The sequence below is a fragment of the Hyperolius riggenbachi genome, chromosome 10, assembly GCF_040937935.1.
Source record: "Hyperolius riggenbachi isolate aHypRig1 chromosome 10, aHypRig1.pri, whole genome shotgun sequence".
NCBI classification, from domain to species: Eukaryota; Metazoa; Chordata; class Amphibia; order Anura; family Hyperoliidae; genus Hyperolius; species Hyperolius riggenbachi.
In genome coordinates, this window is record NC_090655.1 from 221,228,294 (window position 1) to 221,240,014 (window position 11,721).

The window sequence follows — 11,721 nt, forward strand, 5'->3', positions numbered from 1 at the left end:
TACAGGTACCAGCATGTCCTACTGTGATTATTTATGTGTCATGTATGGAATTATAGTTCATCTTCACAAAGAAATGCTGGTAATTGTAGATCTCCCAGTGGTTTATAAGGTTCTTACAAAGGTACAATAATGGATAATTGTTCATATACAAGTGATAATTAAGTTTGTTTTTTTTTATAGCACTGACATCTCCTGCAGCACTTTACAGAGTACATAGTCATGTCACTGACTGTCCTCAGAGGAGCTCACAATCTAATCCTACCATAGCCATAGTCTAATGTCCTACCATATTATGTATTTATATAGCAGTGACATCTTCTGCAGCACATTACAGAGTACATAGTCATGTCACTGACTGTCCTCAGAGGAGCTCACAGTGTAATCCTACCATAGCCATAGTCTAATGTCCTACCATATTATGTATTTATATAGCAGTGACATCTTCTGCAGCACATTACAGAGTACATAGTCATGTCACTGACTGTCCTCAGAGGAGCTCACAGTGTAATCCTACCATAGCCATAATCTAATGTCCTACCATATTATGTATTTATATAGCAGTGACATCTTCTGCAGCACATTACAGAGTACATAGTCATGTCACTGACTGTGCTCAGAGGAGCTCACAGTCTAATCCTACCATAGTCATAGTTAATGTCCTACCATATTATTATTATGTATTTATATAGCACTGACTTCTTCTGCAGCACATTACAGAGTACACAGTCCTGCCCCTGACTGTCCTCAGGGGATCTCACAATCTAATCCTACCATAGTCATAGTCTAATGTCCTACCATATTATTATTATACTGTATATTTATATGGCACTGATATCTTCTGCAGCACATCAGAGAGTACATAGTCATGCCACTGACTGTCCTCAGAGGAGCTCACACTCTAATCCTACCATAGTCATAGTGTAATGTCCTACCATATTATTATTATGTATTTTTATAGCACTGACATATTCTGCAGCACTTTACAGAGTACATAGTCATGTCACAGACTGTCCTCAGAGGAGCTCACACTCTAATCCTACCATAGTCATAGTCTAATGTCCTACTATATTATTATTATTATTATTAATTTATATAGCAGTGACATCTTCTGCAGCACATTACACAGTACATAGCCATGTCACTGACTGTCCTAGAGGAGCTCACAATCTAATCCCACCATAGTTAAAGTCTAATATTCTCAATATAGGATTGTTTTGGGGGAAACCATTTGACTTGTTAGTGTGTTTTAGGGATGTTGGGGAATATGAAGTGCCTAAATGAATTCCTGGGGAAGATAGTAACTCCATGCAGATTTTGCCCTAACCAATGTTCAAACCTAGGACTCAGCCCGTGGGGTCTGTGGCATGCAGAGCAGGGCGGCAGCTGAATTAAGATTATTTTCCAGTGAAACGCAGCCGCATCACGATTATTTTCATAGGGAGGCACCACAAGGGGAAGGATGGGGGAGCGTGTCGGGGCACCATGGGGGGGGGGGCACCACAGGTTTTCTCGCCTGGAGTGCCAAGATGGCTAGAAGCGCCCCTGATTTGGAGTTATCATATACCTTAGGAGCACTGGCACTTTAGTAGTCGGTGCCAAAGAATTGCATGCAGGGGGTTCTTTTTATCTATAATATATTCCTCCTCTTTCCTTTATTTCCCTGCCTGCTGCTTATCTGAAACCTAATCCCCTAATCACTTGTGTTTACAAGCAAGGCTGAGGTGACTTAGCGATTGGAGGAGACAAGAAAATAAGTAAAGGGCAGAAATGACATCACGAATTAGCCTTTACTGTGGGCAAAAGACATGGCCCCCACCAGGAACAGAATGCTCTTCATTTACTATATAACATTCACTGAAATCGAAACGTGGACAGCACAATACATGTGTTATGTAAGTAGATCAAGTATTTATCTACTTATATATGTGTTTTTTTTTTCCCTGGAATAGTATGGCTGATCCTACTGCTTTAACAATGGCTTTCTTCTTGCCACTCTTCCATAAGAGCCAACTTTGTACAGTGCACGACTAATAGTTATCCTATGGACAGATTCCCCCACCTGAGCTGTAGATCTCTGCAGCTCGTCCAGAGTCACAATGGACCTCTTGACTGCATTTCTGATCAGCGCTCTCCTTGTTCAGCCTGTGAGTTTAGGTGGACGGCCTTGTCTTGGAAGGTTTACAGTTGTGCCATACTCCTTCCATTTCTGAATGATCGCTTGAACAGTGCTCCGTGGGATGTTCAAGACTTTGGAAATCTTTTTGTAGCCTAAGCCTGCTTTAAATTTCTCAATAACTTTATCCCTGACCTGTCTGGTGTGTTCTTTGGACTTCATGGTGTTGTTGCTCCCAATATTCTCTTAGACAACCGAGACCGTCACAGAGCATCTGTATTTGTACTGACATTAGATTACACACAGGTGCACTCTATTTAGTCATTAGCACTCATCAGGCAATGTCTGTGGGCAACTGACTGCACTCAAACCAAAGGGGGCTGAATAATTACGCACACCCCACTTTGCAGTTATTATTTTTTTTAAATGTTTGGAATCATGTATGATTTTCGTTCCACTTCTCACGTGTACACCACTTTGTATTGGTCTTTCACGTGGAATTCCAATAAAATTGATTCATGTTTGTGGCAGTAATGTGACAAATTGTGGAAAATGTCAATACTATTTCTTCACTGCCCTAAATTTCTTTTGCACAACTATGTTCTGTAGTTAGTGATGTGTCCATCGCCACCCCAGTTGATACTGCAGCTCAGCATTCTACTCCCATCAGTCCGAGCTCCCATTCACTATCACTGAAAGGCACTGACATGCTCACATGTCATCTAGCCTTCTCTTGCACTGTTAGGGAGTCAGGAGGACTAGGGGAATTGGAAAGCACAGCTGAGGGAGGAGAGGCTGGCAGCAGGGAGAAAGATAGTACAAGTTGCAGAGTAGTTCTGATAAGAGACCCAAGCTTAAAATTCTTGAACCAACAACTACAAGCAGCATCTGTAATAAAGCAGAAATAGTTGGATTTACATGTCCATGCATATGATGCCATGCCTCAGAGCCAAGTCCAATCTCATTCTGGGATTTCTGTAGGCAACACGGGTGCAGAAGCATCCTATACAAACAAGGAGCATATCCACAATGGGTCCTGAACTTTGCTGGATGCTGGAAGGGACATCATGGAAATTCCTCAAGCAGTAACCAAGGTTTTAGTTTTGCTCAGTCCAGTTAATAACCAGCATTAAGCAAACTCACTAGGCCGGGCAATCTGTCACAGTAACGACAGGTTTTGTCATAGGTTGCAAAAAATGTAACTGAACGACGAGCGACTGATATCAGGTATTTTGCCCAATCCATACAACGCATCAACTCAGACCACTGCTGGGCAGATATCGGCCACGTGTGTAGAATGTGCGCATGTTGTGTGCGCAGTATTTCAATTAGTTTGTCATTTGCCATATCGGTGTGCAGAAAACATCGTTGGAAAGACCTGTTGTTTGGTTTGCTTGCTAGAAAAGTCATTTACAAGGCGTTGGTTGTTTTAAGTGACTGTTGTATATAGTTTGCACGGACCTTGACACATGCAGTGGGGTCTTCATCCAGATACTGTGTGTGCCTCATTGTGAATGCGCTCATAGGCCCTTATTCTACTCACTATTTCTCCTACATTTGGTGAGATTTTCACACCATGCCAATTACATACCTTTTAAGCCACAAGCAAGCAAGAAAATAGTTTTGACAGTACTTTTTCTCCTACTGTTTGGTACTTTTTCAATTGCCAGGTGCACAAAGTTATTTTAAACAGAAAATGAAAAATGATATCCTAGGAGAAAACTCAGGAAAAAAAAGTGAATTGAATAAAGGCCATAGTTTCTCTAAGATACTGGAGATATACATTGGAGATGACCTCCGTGTATCTCAAACAGTGCTAAAATCATTCATACAGATATTCTGCATGTTTGTTCAGAGACCCATTTTAAGATATTTTAATGATGCTTAAAGAGAAATTCCACCATCTGTTGCGCTTTACATATTGCTAGGGCTTTTGGCACATATTAGGAACTGCTGATCTTGTATATTTGAATTCAGATGCTCTGCTACTCCACATGTTCCCATACAAACTCTGTAAAGACTGGAGGTGTCAGAGCTTGCAGCCAGTCACTCAGATTGTGCAGGTGTGGGAAACAAGCAACAACTTTTACTGGTCTGTGCAGGCTCGTTACTTCTACAGGAAGGGGAAGCGAAACTGCGCTGTCCGAAACTGAAAACTAGCACAGCACAGTCTACAGACCTCAGATTAGAAAATGGATGTAATTTAGGTTATAGTCAGTTTTGGAAAGTCATATCCAGCTATAAACTGAGATGGAAAACTATGGTAGTTCTTAATATTGTTAAATTATACGTTGTTAGGTTTCTCTTAGCAAGAGTGACATACTGTATCTCTTAAAGTGGACACAAAGTTTTGCACAGTACACAAAGAGTAAGGTTAATCCAAAAGCTTCCTTCTCCCCTCTACCGATAAAAGCGCTGGGACTCCCAAACCTCTTCCACAAGGGTGTGCCGCTGCTGTGGCCATGGAAGGGTTTAATTATATTATTATTTTTTTTTTTAATCTGTGGTGTGTATAATTTAACTTTTTGCCACTTGATGGTGCTAGAAACACTCCCTTGTTTACTAGGAAGTGTTTTGTTTTTGTTTGGATCATTCAAGTTCGTTCTTATGAATGGACATGGCCCCCTGATCAGGTCATGTCCATTCATTACAGGCACTGTGATTGGTTCGAGGAAGCCTTGCTTCCCTTCCCCCAACATGGAAATACCACTGCTCGCACCCACCGCTGAAACAGTGGACGTGACTACTCGTCCAGGTAGCCTTGAGCTGCGCCTATCTGGACGAAAATACTCATCCAGATAGACTTAAAAAGGAACTCCAGTGAAAATAATGTAATAAAGTTGTTGTTGTTTTTTTACAATAATTATGTATAAATGATTTAGTCATTGTTTGCTCATTGTAAAATCTTTCCTCTCCCTGATTTACATTCAGACATTTATCACATGGTGACATTTTTCTGCTGGCAGGTGATGTCACTGTGAGGAGTTGCTGCTTGCTTTTTTGGCAGTTGGAAACAGCTGTTATTTCCCACAATGCAACACGGCTCCCACAGTGTGATGTCAGGACCTCAGAGCTGTGAGGTGGTGACATCACACTGTGGGAGGGGTTTCGCCACAAAATCAGCCATACAGAGCCCCCTGATGATCCGTTTGAGAAAAATAATAGATTTCTCATGGGAAAGGGGGTATCAGCTACTGATTGGGAATGAAGTTCAATTCTCGGTTATGGTTTCTCTTTAAGTGGTTATCCATCTTCAGCCAGAGGCAGACAATTGGAATGCTACATATTATTATCACCTCACTTCCCACGTCTTTATTTTAATAAAATAGTTTTTTTCAGCATTGTGTCTATTTATTTCTATTTTTACACTTTTCCTGATATCTGAACTACAGGCAGCTACTAGTGAAAAGTATCATCTTGTTTTTGTTCCGAGTTAAAAGGTAATCACTTTATACATTCTACATTTTTTTTTATTCCATTCTTCAAAGCACAAATATACTCAAAGCCCAGCATTTTCTGGGTGGTGGTGGATAGAAAAGTATAGGTATTGCCACAGCAATACAAGATCACTTAAAATACAGTAGTATAGTTCCACCCCTGGTATAATATCAGATTCAATCTACAAAGGATATATGACGGGGTTTTAAATGAACAAAAAGTCTTTTATTCTTCAGTTTTCCAAATTCTTCAAAATTCCGGACAAGTACATACACGACCCAATACAGAACTCCACACCATAAAAAAGGACTGCCTGACACGTGTTTCACGGCCAAAGACCGCTTCCTCAGAGGCATACAGTGTACACACATATCAACTGTCGGATCAAAGACAATATCACAACGCAATCTGTAAAATCAATAAATCTGCACTCAGCGGTGCAATCCTGAGCGCTACGGCTTATCCCAGAGAAGAAAGTTCTTCTCTGGGATAAGCCGTAGCGCTCAGGATTGCACCGCTGAGTGCAGATTTATTGATTTTACAGATTGCGTTGTGATATTGTCTTTGATCCGACAGTTGATATGTGTGTACACTGTATGCCTCTGAGGAAGCGGTCTTTGGCCGTGAAACACGTGTCAGGCAGTCCTTTTTTATGATGTGGAGTTCTGTATTGGGTCGTGTATGTACTTGTCCGGAATTTTGAAGAATTTGGAAAACTGAAGAATAAAAGACTTTTTGTTCATTTAAAACCCCGTCATATATCCTTTGTAGATTGAATCTGATAGGTATTGCCAGCCAGTTTCATAGACAATGCTTTGTGAAAAGGTCTATAGTTTTCTAGCTACGACCATTTGGCTATTATTATTATGTATGCATTGATCAGTGCCGGGGATTCAGCTCCATCTGTGTGGTTTGTCTTTGATTCAGCATCTGAAGCATACAGAGGAGCACCGTCTATGGATTTGTTTAAAGGGAATCTGAAGTGAAAGTAAACTTATGGTATAATGATTTGTATGTGTAGTACAGCTAAGAAATAGAACATTATTAGCACAGATGTGAGTCTCATATTGTTTCCAGTACATGAAGAGTTAACAAACCTCAGTTATCTATGCACAAGAGATTCTCTGAGCTCTTATACTAAAGGTACGTACACCTGTCTGATATTTCTGAATGACAGTTTGTCGTGTGTAGGAGCGATCGTAATGCTAGGTACACACCATACAATTTTCTGGCAGATTTACCTGCCAGATTGATTATTTGCAACATGTCTGATATTTCGATCTTTTTTTTTTATTTTTTTCCGATCAATTTTCATTCAGTTCTATGAAAATCATTAGAAAAAAAAAAACTGAAAAACTATTAAGAAAAAATCTGACAATTGAAAAATCAATCGAAAAAAAGATCGGACATGTTGGAAGTAATCGTTCTGGCAGGTAAATCTGCCAGAAGATTGTATGGTGTGTACCTAGCTGCCTTTGATGAATTGATGCCACACCATACACTTTTCTGTTAGATTTGCATGCCAGATAGATTGTTGTTTTTTTTTCCCCCAACAGAAACAGCCGTATCAGTCCGCCGACAGACTGTACACACGCCGGACTGTGCTGAAAACACGCCCAGCAGGAGGTGACGACGGACCCGTCGTTGCCTCCAGTCCGGCGTGTATGGACCTTAACTGTTGTTCAAGCGACAGGTCTGTACATGTGCACAAACGTCTTGTTGTTTGAAATTCTATTAGTTTGACACTAACAGACATTCAAACAACCTGTCATTTGATCAGTCATTTAAAGAGTAACTGTCAGGCTGCAAAAGCTAATTTAAACCTCTATTCTCCTGTGTTAAACAGTTTAGAAGGCAGCCAAAAAGGCAATACTGAAGTTAAAAATCTCTCTTAATTTTGATGTGTGCTGAACTGCAAGGATGTTAGACCCAAGCTCTTAAGAAGCCGAGAGCCGCATACCATACAGCAAAGCATTCTGGGGCCCTCCCCTCGGCTGCTAGTGATAAGTTACAGGGCTCGTGTTACAAAAGCAGCAGCTCACAGCACTGAAAAAACTCGGGGCAGAGTACACTGCAGGAGTCCGCTATTGTTCCTAGCCACATGGCTAATTAATATTCACTGCACAGTAGTGTTTTACATTACCTATCTTTTGTGTGAGTCTAATCATCAGGAAGCAGGCAGGACATGACGACACATTTGGCTTCATAGGAGACAGACAAACATGGAACCTGCCATGAGCTGTCAGGAGCATCATTCTCTGCAAATACTATATAAAAATTCAGTGAAGTACAAACGTGGACAGTGAAATGCATATGTAATGTAAGTACAGCCAATGTTTAGCTACTGATATATGTGTTTATTTTCTCTGAGACCCTATACCTAACAGCTCCTCTTTAATCTAGTCCATTGTTCTATCCAGTCCATTGTCCATTATCAAGTTGGTTAACCACTTGCTGACCGCGCACTCATACCGCGCGTCGGCAAAGTGGCAGCTGCAGGACCAGCGACGCAGTTCTGCGTCGCCGGCTAATTAATCAGGAAGCAGCCGCTCACGCGAGCGGCTGCTTCCTGTCAATTCACGGCTGGGGGCTCCGTGAATAGCCTGCGGGCCGCCGATCGCGTCTCGCAGGCTAAATGTAAACACAAGTGGAAATAATCCGCTTTGATTACATTTTTACAACGCTGCTACAGTAGCAGCGTTGTAGTAGATCAGCGATCCCTGGCCAATCAGCGGCCGGGGATTGCTGTCACATGACAGCGGGGAGCCTATTAGAGGTTGCACAGGACAGATCCGTTCCTGTGCAGCCTCCGATCTCTCGGGCAGGGAGGGAGAAGAGGGAGGGGGAGAATGTCGCCGCGGACGGGAGCTTTGAGGTGCCCCCCCCCCTCCACCCACAGCATGCAGAAGCGATCAGACCCCCCCAGCACATCATCCCCCTAGGGGGGAAAAAAGGGGGGCGATCTGATCACTCTGCATGCCATCTGATCTGTGCTGGGGGCTGTAGAGCCCACCCAGCACAGATCTGAAAATACAGCGCTGGGGGGGTAAAGGCTAGGTCCTCAAGTGGTTAAACGACATGCAAATTAGGTAAATTAGCAAATCAAAGGACTTGTTGTTCAGTGTGATGTTTGAACTACAAGTCATTCAGAAATATCTGGTGTGTATGCACCTAAATTTAGTCAGAGAGCAGTGCTCTTTTCTGAAGCACGTCTCTCAACCTGTCTCACTGTTTCTTGTTTGTTTTATTGCAGAGGTAATGACTCTTTTAACTTTCCTGCTTTGTATACGGCAAATATTAGAGAATGATGGAATGTTATTTGAAAAAAAAAAAAAAGCTATATAACTGAAACTTAAAAATGACTTTTTTTTTGCTACTAATGCTCCATGACTTACCCGTACTACACATCCAATTCATTATATCATTAGGTGATTTTTTTTTTCCACTTCAGTGTCACTTTACCTGCTTGCCGACCGCTCCACGCCGATTGGCATGAATGGCCTTCTATGGGGCTAGCAGGAGATCGCACGCTAATGCGCGCACATCTCCGCTTCAGTCTCCCAGCAGCAATCGGCGCTCAGAGACTGTTAGACGGTCGCCGTCTAATTACCCTGTACAGCGCTGTGATGTAAGGCAGCGCTGTACTGGGGACAGCCGTGTGACACGGCTGTCCCCTCCATAGGCTGAGAAATGATCGGCTGAAGCCTATGACAGCCGATCACGCTGATTTGCTGGCAGGGGACAATATATATATATATATATATATATGTATATATATATAATATATATTTTATATATATATATATATATATATAGCAAATTTATTAATAAAAATAATAAAATAAACATAAAAAAATAAACAACTGGGGAGTGATCAGACCCCACCAACAGAGAGCTCTGTTGGTGGGGAGAAAAGGGGGGGGGGAATCATTTGTGTGCCCTGCAGCTAGGCCTTAAAGCTGCAGTGGCCATTTTAGTAAAAAATGTCCTGGTCACTAGGGTTTAACATGGCGGTCCTCAATAGGTGAAGAACGTTATCTTTTTCCTGTAGGGCCTTTAGTGTTCCTTTTGCTTCAGTTGACTGTGGCGGCTGTTGTAACACCTTCCCATCACCTTCTGGTTTGCAGCTTACACCTGATTTAACCCACCTGGCGGTGTGATTATTTCTGGATTTTAGGGTCTTTTTAAAATATTTCAGACCCTAAAATCAGGAAAAAATCATGCCGCCAGCAGCCCCTTCTCTCACCTCCCTAGGCTCTAGCACTGCAATTTTACCTTCGTCTTCCAGGTGGCGCTGTAACTCTTTGGTGAGATCAATGACTGCGATCTCACCAAAGTGATTCAGAGCCTCCTAACGGGAAGGAGAACGGCTACCAACATCTGGATCCCCCGGCAGGTGAGTGAAAACGCCCACTGCGCACTATACTCTGCATAGAGCTCCCGGCGGTTAGCCCGAGCTTAGCTCAGGATTACCACCAGGGAGGTTAAAGAGGAATTGTCGTTAAAATCTTAAAATTTAAAACGCATACAAATAAGGAGTACATTTCTACCAGAGTAAAATGAGCCATAAATTACTTTTCTCCTATGTTCCAAACAGATTTTGGACTAGCCCATCTTCACATAGGGGAGTTCTCAGGGTTTATTTTTATTTTTAAAAGCACTTAGTGAATGGCAGTTGCTCCGTCCAACTGCCAAAATAGTGTGCAGCGAGCAAGGAGGCTGGCCAGCATCTTTGTATAAATCTTTATTGGGGAATGTCTTTATAAAGTGAGTGACAGCAACATAGAGAAGTAACTTATGGCTCATTTTACTCTGGCAGAAATGTACGTCTTATTTGTGTGTTTTAAGATTTCCGCGACAGTTCCTCTTTAAAGCGGTATCGTCACCATAAAAATCTAATTTCAACAGCAACTGGTCTGAGTGTATTAAGTGATAAAGATGCTAAGCCTGCATTCAAAACTTTCAAAACTTTTTCTGCTGTTATGATTTGGAGTTATCACATACTTAACCTATTTTAGTTCCTGGACGTAGTTTCTACGTCCAGGAACCATGCGCGCTCCCGCAGCCGATCGCGCGCGTGCACGCGCGCTCCCGGCTTGCGGTTTGTTAGCCAGGCAATCAGTGAATCGGGCTATGTTGCCCGATCACTGATTCCTCTCCCCCGCTGAAAAAGCGACAGCTTCTCTCGGAAGCTGCGCTTTTTCTGGCTGTTGCGTTCCTCCATGCGTCTCTCTAAGCGTATGTTACGCTTAGAGTGACATCATGTAAACAAACTCATGGCCGCCATCTTGTGGCCAAAAAGTAAAACTACAACTAAAAGTAAAAAAAATAAAATTCAAACACACATTTACATTATAAATCTCTTGTTTACATCCCACCCTCCCAAAACTACCCAAATAAAATGTTTAATATAAAAAAACCAAAAACATTACAATAAAAAAAATGTAAATATTTACCTAAGGGTATAAACTTTTTAAATATAAATGTAAAGATGAAATATTTCTATATTTTTTTTATTTTAAACTTGTAAATAGTGATAGATGCAAAACGGAAAAAATGCACCTTTATTTCCAAATAAAATATTGTCGCCATACATTGTGATAGGGACATAATTTTAACGGTGTAATAACCGGGACATATGGGCAAATACAATACGTGAGTTTTAATTATGGAGGCATGTATTATTTTAAAACTATAATGGCTGAAAACTGAGAAATAATGAATTTTTTCAGTTTTTTTCTTATTCTTCCTGTTAACATGCATTTACAGTAAAGTGGCTGTTAGCAAAATGTACCCCCCAAAGAAAGCCTAATTGGTGGCGGAGAAAACAAGATATAGATCAGTTCATTGTGATTAGTAGTGATCAAGTTATAGGCTAATCAATGGGAGGTGAACATTGCTCAAGTGAAAACGACGGAATGCGAATGGGTTAAGGAACACTGGCCTTTTAGTAGTCTGTGCCAAAGAATTGCATGCTGGGGGTTCTATCTATAATCTATTCCTCCTCTTCCCTTTATTTCCCTGCCAGCTGCTTATCTGAAACCTAATCCCCTACTCACTTGTGTTTAAAGGAAAGGTTCAGGGAGGGTGCGTAGTTCTGCGCCTGCGCAGTAGAGCCCGGAGGACGTCCGATGACGTCAGAGCGCCGGCGTGGGACGCAGAAGTTCCGG